We start from the raw sequence: 7,814 nt of genomic DNA on the forward strand, positions 1-7,814 counted from the left end.
GAAGTATAAGTGATTGGTCTTCCTTCTTGGCCTAAGACACCACCAAGTGCTAGACTACTAGTATCAGTAACTACTTCAAATTCCTTGGCGAAATCAGGAAGTTTCAGGACTGCGACAGAAGTAATAATGACCTTGAGCTAATCAAAACTGTTTTGATGGATTGGCACAGCCACACTATTTTGCAATCCTTCTTAAGAAGTTCTGTCAAAGGTGCAGCTACCAAGGCATAATCTTTGATAAAAATCCTATACCATCCCGTGATTCCCAAAAACCCACGAACTTCACGAACTGATTTAGGGGGTGGCCACTCCAGAATATCCTTAACCTTAGCGGGGTCTACTGAAATGCCATCTTTGGAGACGATGAACCCAAGATACTCAATTTGATGAGTAAAGAAGGTACATTTTCTCTTCTTGGCATAGAGTTTGTGTTTGTGCAACAATTGCAAAACTCTACGCACATGCTCCTCATGCTCTTCCATTGATTTGGAGTAGATTAAGATATCATCAAAGAAAACAAGCACAAATTCATCTAAGTAAGGACGGAATATATCTTGCATTAGGCGGTTGAAGGTTGCAGGAGCATTGGTTAACTCGAATGACATTACAGTAAACTCATAGTGACCATAACGGGTATTAAAGGCTGTCTTGGGTATATCTACTTCCTTGACTTTGATCTGATAGTAACCAGACCTCAAATCTATTTTTGAGAAGACTTTGGCCCCATGAAGCCTATCAAGAAGTTCGTCGATGCGAGGGATATGATACTTATTCTTGACAGTGACTTGATTTAGCCCTCGATAATCTATGCAGAGGCGGAGAGTTCTGTCATTCTTTTTTTGGAAAAGAACAGGTGCTCCCCAAGGAGAGCTACTGGGGCGTACGAATCCTTGCTCAATGAGTTGGGAAAGTTACTCTTTAAGTTCAACGGCTTCAGGAAGGGACATTTTATAGACGGGTTGAGCTCCAGGGATCACCTCGATTTCATGATCGACTTCTCGAGGAGGTGGTAGCCCTGTAAGCTCGTTAGGGAAGATGTCAGAGAATTCTTGGAGCCAAGAGGGTTCTGTCTCCATACTAGGTTCAATGGCTTTGTTGAGCTTGACTAAGAAAACTTGCTGACCCTTACGTGTTCCCTTGAGAAGATTTTTTGCCTTGACTACCCTGGATTTAGGTTTTCCTGTTATCCCATGAACAGATATTACTTGGCCATGCTCATTTTCAAAAGTGATACTCCCCTGGTTACAATGAATGCTAGCTTTGTTTGCAATTAACCAATCCATCCCAAGGATTCCATCATAAATTCCTAATGGCAAGACTCTAATGAGTTCGCTCATTACCCAGCTCAAAATCAAGGTTTCCTCTAGAGTGGCGAGATACTACTTCTTTCCCACTGGCTAACTCTACAGTCATTCTTCTAGCTGTTTTTTGACTCAAGTTTAATTTTTGCAAACACCTAGGAGAAAGAAATGAATGGGTACTGCCACAATCAATCAAAAGCTGAAATGGCTTACCGTGATGTGGCTGGGGTTTGGATTACACCAAATTGTTTATTCGGACCTTGGTGTTCTACTACCGCATGGACGGTGGCGCGCTCTTCTTCAGCCATTTCCAAGGTCGGTTCTTCACTTATAATACAGGCAGTCCTAGCAACTACTCCTCCGCGGCCTCTGCCACGCCCACCGTCTCTTGCACCTTGGTGGATAGGGGTTCCACGGCCTTGATTTCCTCCGCTACCTTGGGGAAATGACGTTGCCATCTTGGGACAGTTGGCTCTAAAGTGTCCCGGCTCATTGCACTCAAAACATAGAGGGCCTTCTCTAGAAGAAGCAGCATATGAGCGCGGGACAAAAGAGTTGCCTTGTCACCCTCTGTTGTAGTAGGGGAAATTCTGTTGGGGTTTCTTGTAGGGTTGATCTTTAGGATTTTCCTCAGGGTAAGATCTCTTTTGATGCTTAGGTTTGTCAGTCCTCATTTCTTTCACAAGGGGCATCGTATGAGCAAAAGACTATAGCGCACGAACCCTTTCTTAAGGCAAAAACCTCTTATTAAAGTCTACGCAAATGGGGGGGATTGTGAGATGTCCTTAAGACAAAAACGTTTTGCTAAAGGGGAGAAGGGCTGAGGGCTGCTGTAAGTCTCTTCACACGCGGGGGGGTCTGGGGGGGGAGAAGAGTTAAGGACACTGCCTCTCCTAGCAAGAGGGGGATAGAGGAAAATTGCCTTATCTGAAAAGAGGCAAATGAGGGAGTGTGAGAGGGGTGGCTGCAAGGGGCGGCTGTACTACAGCAAGTACACTGCACAGGGACAGACGGCGGTACGAACGGCGGTACAACAGGGCATACGCTGCGTAGAAATGCATGTGGCCTGTGGAGCACCCCGGGGGTTTATATAGCTATGGGGTACGAGTACAGGCGCTGTGCAAAGCAAGGACGAAAGGACGGTGTACCATCAAAGGCTACGGATCAGTGGCCTGCATGGGTCTAGGAGAAAGGTACAGTGTCGGTTATCAGGGAAAGGAGTGGTACTACGCATGTACCTTATCTGGTCTAGGGCAGCATGGGTGTCCACGTAGCTGTACGTGTGGACCACACAGTGTGGGCGACCGTCCTTTGGTTCATGTGCGGCCATTGTACGGGCACCCTGGTAAGTGTGTACGGTCTAAATTTTGGGACGGGTCCCCAAATTTGGGACGCTCGCCTCGATTTGCCTGTCGGACCGCCCCGGGGGACAAAAAAATTTTTTGTCCGGGAGGTTCTCCTGGTCATTGGGGTTCATGCCATTCGTCAATCGGACGCCCGGTCGTGCATTTATTAAGGTTTAAAGGTCGTCGCTTTTTAACTAAAATGACTGAAATTTGCATATAAGCTTGATCCGGTGTCCGTTTTGGATGCTGTAAAATCCTATATTAGGGTAAAATCGCACGCAGATTCCAAATTTGGGCTCAGAATTTAAAGATTTTAAGTAAAAATAATAAAATCATTGATTTTTATACCATAAAAACTCATAAATTTATCTATTACATGGACATTTCTTTATTAGTGAAGATGGGTATGTTACAACGGTGTACAGTGAAAGCACACCGGTTTGAGGCTTCATTGGTCTGAGGGAAGGGGTGGTGCTTGGACACAGATCAAAGGTGGGGTACACATGTACCTTCTAGGGACAGTGGTCGCATGGGTGTCCATGTGTCGGCCAGTGGAGTCCATTTGTATGTGCGCCCTGGTATGTGTACGGTCCAAGGAGGCATCTTTTTTGGACAAGGACCCTTTTTTTAGGACGTCGGCCTCGATATGCGTCCAGTCGCGTCCAAGGGACTGCCAAAATTATTTTCGGTGAAATTTTATGGGGTGTTTTCTTGGTCTCGCAGGGGTGTATTCTGTTCGTTAATCAGACACCTAGATATGCATTTATTAAGGTCAAAAGTTTATCGTACTTTAACTAAAAAATTATTCCAGTGTCCGTTTTGAGTGTTTTAAAATCCTACATTAGAATAAAATAGATTTCAAATTTGGACTCGGAGTTTTAAGATTCCAAGTGAAAATAGCTCAATTATTAAAATTAATGATTTTAACACTATAAAAAGCACCATAATTTCATCTATTAAATAGACATATATTATTATTGAGAAGACGGGCATGTTACAGTTTGATAGGGACTTCAAGATGTGGTAGCTCAGACACCATGTCATGTTTATGCAAATGCAGTAAACTGCCAAAGTTCAAGTGACAAAAGTGTGCATGCCGTAACTTAGCATCACCCATTACCTTTATGGGCAGAAACTATACATGTAGCATGCCTTTGTCTTTCATATGTATCTAGCCTGAGGCCATAAGACAAAGTACCAAAAGAAACAATTGTTTTGCCGTTCACTGGTGATCATGAACAATACATTTGTCATCCTCAAATTGAACCACTAAGCTAGACTTAGTAATGGGGCAGAGACAGATAACAAGTTCTTGTTGATCCCTGGTACATATAATACATCTGAAAGCATGATTGTTCCACCATTTATAGTAGTGAGAACAATTTTACCAACTCCTTTCACAAGATATGAGGACTTGTTTGCACATGTTACAGTGTTTCCCTATGGAGAAAATTCAAGTGATGAGAACAAACTATGATGAGAAATAATGTGCTTACTGCACCATTGGGAAAATACCATGCATGTACATCTGTAATAACAGCCATGCATACATCCTTATACAAAGGATCATAACTGCATTGCACAATGAAAGCCCAATCATCATGTGCATAGTTTGTAAATTATTTATTTTTTGCATTGGATGCTGATGCATTAGTTAGCCATATCTAAGTCTTTCTTTTTCTCCTTCTTGAGTCAGTGTTCCCCTGTGGAGAAGATTCAAGTGATGAGAACAAACTACGATGAGAAATAATGTGCTTACTAGCACCATTGGGAAAATACCATGCATGTACATCTATAATAACAGCCATGCATACATCCTTATACAAAGGGTCATAACTGCATTGCACAATGAAAGCCCAATCATCATGTGCATAGTTTGTAAATTATTTATTTTTTGCATTGGATGCTGATGTATAGGCATATCTAAGTCTTTCTTTTTCTCCTTCTTGAGTAATTTCTTGCACTCATTAATGTAGTGAACAATAGTTGCATTTTCCTTTTTTCTTTAGCTTGTCGCCTTCCTTGTCTGCAAGCTTGTTCGATGACTCTGATTTTGGCTTATAACTATCCCGAGGAAAGGATTTACCTTTGCCTTTTTGTTAATTGGCAGCAAAACACAACAATACCATGCCAAAGTATGAAAACGATCAAGATAACTGCTAGGCATTCCGTACTAGCATTAAGCTCAAGATTTGTGTAATCACTTTGGATTAATGTCAAATCTAGTGTGGTTTATCTCTAATCTCTTTGAATTAGCTTCAAACCTTGAGTTTACTTTTGAACCACCATGTTCAATCCTAAACTCACCAGACATTTTAGAATACTCCGCTAAGCTTTCTTGCTTAGAATTCTTTCTAACAAACACAGTCATGGTTTATAAAACTGTGTTGGATCCAAGGACAATAAATAACCATGCTCATGAAGTGAAGTACTTCTCACTTTAACCAAGTAGTAACCCCATCACATGCTGGTAATGATGCACTCATTTTCTAGTGCCTTGCAACTGGTAGGCTCTACAAGGACATGAACTTTGCAACACTAAATAGCCCAAGCAAACTAAGAATTTACTTTTTTAAATTATGAAATTCATTCCATACTTCCATAATTTGTACGGTAGTAGCCAAACATGTGCTCAAAAATAAACACCAATGTTGGATATAGGCGAGATTACACTCCTTGAATATTGTAGGCCCTCCCCCACATATAAGAATCATCCAACAATACTAGTCCCCCTACTCACCAATGGTTCTATAGCATTCTCAAACTAGAAACCACTCTGTCAGCACTAGTATTTGATAATGGCTATGCTACCCAGATCTTCTCCAAACTCTATCATTGGATTTCTTCCAAACAAAGGCTGTCAAGTGAGTTTCAAAGCTCAATCTTGTCCAAACACTTGATCACACTACGGAACAAGTATACCAACACTTGATCACTATACGAAACAAGCATATAACAACCAATCAAAGGGTCAACCTCTGTGTAAGAGCCTTGGTGTCCCATACCACCAAGACCACAATGACCTTTATGAGAACTTGACGTCCCATACCATCAAGTGAGCATGAAGTGCATTGTGACACATAAGTGGACTATTTTTCTCTCCTTGAGAAATAACTACAAAATCTCAAGCATATGGATGACTATGCATCCAAACCAAGGGTGTTTGCACTCTATGAACTATGCAACACGATATATGACGTACAGTTTATCCCAAAGTTCAACATGGCTATAATTTAAGGAACTATATCAAGCTCCACAGCCTTCAATACTCAATCTAGAGTATTTGTCAAAGTAATCCAGTAAGATCTCAATGGGCCACTACCTAAACTAGTAATCAAGCCAAGCTCTTAAGCTATTAAAGAATAGCCAGACAAGCTAGCTTAAGAACAAGAACTCTTAGGGATACTCTCATTTCAAACAAAATGAGCAATGACATGCTCCATAGGTAGGTTAAGTAGCTGCGGACTTTCTAGAAGTCACATTAAACCACAGTTCAAGTCATCAACACACCCAGGTTTCTCTATGTTTGGTAAACTCAAAACTTAAGGGTCACTATGGATCTCACTCTAAGATCAATACAAATCTTAGAACAATTTATCTCTACGGACCATGCACAAGTGCTTGCATCTCTACGGACTAAGCATAATATAATTTGGTTGTTAAGTAGCACAACATTGTGGTTGTTTAGTATGTCCTCATCCAAGAGATCGTCACATCAATCTAGGACCCTACAAGCACTATTAGAATATATGGCTTGACTTTGTTAAGTCATTCACTAAGCCTCAATGGCCTAGGCTACAACACTGCGGTTGTTTAGTGCAAGACAAAAATGGGCGATGGATTAATTGGCATTATCCCAACAATGGAATCTAACATCCTTGTGTGCCTAGCTTTGTGTGTGACTCGGCACACACAAATTATAAAATGTCATGCCTGGCTACACATGCATGTGTAGCAACCAAGATATGAAAATTAAATGGTAGCTAATGCCACATTTCAAGCGCGTCCATCAATGCAATAATCATGGCCACTCACATTGGGTGCAATACCTCACATCCAAGCTCCATTACTCTTGAATCAATGTAGCTGTCATGTGTGACTACGCACACATGAGAAATCGAAAACAAATACGAGTGCATACACTCGCAAAATGATGACCACAACAATGGCCACAATGGTGCTAACCTTGCTTGAAAGATTTTCACTATCTATGCTACGATGATGACACAAAATTACCTGCACATGGTTGACTTGTGTCATCAAGTGTGTCTCACTTACACCCCCACCCACACACACATTCAAAGTATGTGCAAGGTTAAGTTCAGTGGGATCCTCCGCCAAAGAATTTTATTTAAGAAAAAAAATTCAATATTTAAAAAAATAAATAAGGTTTTGAGACCCTCATGCGGCCACTACATACATTACGGCGCCTCTTCTGCGAATGTCCAACCAGTGCTAGGAAACATCAATTCAATGACACCAATGCTAACTACGACTACCAAGGACGAGTAGCACTATGGCTACTTGGTTGCGAATAGCAGTGCAAGTGCAGCTGTGTGCAGCATGGGCGTGTGAACACTCTCCAAGCTTCTTCTTTTTTTAATTAATAATTTGTTAAGGCTCTACTACAGCCTTATCTTCATCATGTGGTTGTTGGTGGTCGACCGCCTGCCTGCTCTGCAAACGAACGCCAACCAAATGTTGCGCTGCTCGTACGGCGCCTTCACGACTGTCATATCCTGTGGATCCCACATTTTCTTGTGCACTGTTTTTGGCCGAGCAAAGGGGAAAGCACCGTACTTAGCGAGCTCTCCGTGTTATTGTCTTGTCACCTACCCTCACAAGTTTTAGGGGTTTCTCCGTGTTATTGTCTCCGTGGGTGTGCTCATGGACTCTCTGTGATGTGGGAAAGCTTTTCATTGGCGGGATCTCATGGGAGACACTCAAGGAACACTTCAGCTCACAAATGAAAGATAGGGCAACCGGTCGTGCCAAAGGCTTCGGCTTCGTCGTCTTTGCTGATCCGGCCGTTGTAGATAGAGCCATGCTTGATGAAAAGCACACAATCGAGGGAAGGACGGTTGATGTCAAGAAAGCTGTGTTCCCAGCCCATGCCAGCTCAAGCTTAGAGCTTAGTATTAGTGTGTGAGGACGGCCCTTGCACGAGA

The sequence above is a fragment of the Cibotium barometz genome, chromosome 2 (assembly GCF_041138505.1).
Source record: "Cibotium barometz isolate CiBa-2024 chromosome 2, ASM4113850v1, whole genome shotgun sequence".
Lineage (NCBI taxonomy): Eukaryota > Viridiplantae > Streptophyta > Polypodiopsida > Cyatheales > Cibotiaceae > Cibotium > Cibotium barometz.